At 58.5% G+C, this 1,078-nt stretch overlaps 1 long non-coding RNA gene across 1 annotated transcript in view; it reads left to right on the top strand.

The window, feature by feature from the left end:
* Positions 1–1,078, top strand: part of LOC104996559 — a 7,857-nt gene that overhangs the window by 5,900 nt on the left and 879 nt on the right. The window contains exon 2 of the long non-coding RNA XR_826215.1: positions 808–1,013. This is a non-coding gene — a long non-coding RNA (uncharacterized LOC104996559). The remainder of the gene's footprint in view (positions 1–807; positions 1,014–1,078) is intronic.

Here is a 1,078-nt window from a genome sequence, read left to right as displayed (position 1 = left end):
GAGGAGGAGGCCAGGGGTGGGAGGGAGGGGGTGCAGAGCTGGGCTACCATGGACTTCTGGCTAAGATACCAGCCTCTCAGCCTCTGTGTGCGCCCAACATGAGGGCTGCCTCCCAGGGCTGACCCTGCACTCTGTGATAGCCCGCACTTCCATTTCTGGATTAGCATTGATTAGGTAAATTAATTAGCATTAAGTCAGAACCACAGACCCAGACAGAAATGGCCAGAGGGTGTGGGACCCCACAGCTAGGACGACCATTCCACAGACCTCCAAATCCATAAGACCCTGGTGGTCCACCCCACCCCCTGCCTTCCCCTTGCTCACCAGGTCGCCCCGCCCCATATCCTGGGTGCCCCAGCCAGCGCAGGCAGACCAGGCTCAGTTGGGAGCCTTATTCAGCCCTAAATCTCCCTCACCTGTCACCTCCCAGGGCCAGTCACGTGCTCAGCGAGGCCTTTTCAGACTGACTTCTAACCCCACTGGATCACCTGTCATCCCAGAGCCCAGCGCCCTTCTCCAGGCATTTTCCTAGTTTTATTTCTGGAATAAGCACTCGAATGCGGCAGACTTCCACTAAAGAAGAATTTCTCTGTTTCCTAATTTACACCCAGCGCTGGTGCTGGGCCCAGAGCTTCAGCAGCACCAGAGCTCTACGGTGACCAGAAGCCAGGCCCTGGGTCTGAGGCTGGGGATTGTCCCTGGAGGACGAGGACCCCATCAGGTCACGTCCATCGCTGTGTCCTGGTCGTTCTGGGTCTGCCCCGGGCCCAGGTGCCCCTCATTGAAGATAATCTTTTCCTCCTTCAGGCAGCTTCGTCTCATAGGACTCAGACCATCAGGGAATGTGAGCCCTTTGCTGTGGCCAGGCTGGGCAGAACTCCAGGCTCCGGCTCAAAGAAGACCCTCCAGGGACCTTCCAGGCAGCCAAGCTGCAGTGGGGTCGCAGGTGCCCTGGCTGTTTTAAGGATTCAGAGTCAGAAGAGAGTACTGACCACTTCTGGCTCCAGCAGGAGGTGAGTGCGAGCAGGTGCGGCCGCCCCTCCCTCCATGGCCGCCAGGCTCCAGCCTGTGGCTCTGT

The sequence above is a fragment of the Bison bison genome, unplaced genomic scaffold (assembly GCF_000754665.1).
Source record: "Bison bison bison isolate TAMUID 2011002044 unplaced genomic scaffold, Bison_UMD1.0 scf7180017864295, whole genome shotgun sequence".
Lineage (NCBI taxonomy): Eukaryota > Metazoa > Chordata > Mammalia > Artiodactyla > Bovidae > Bison > Bison bison.
This window is presented reverse-complemented; position numbering and strand designations above follow the sequence as displayed.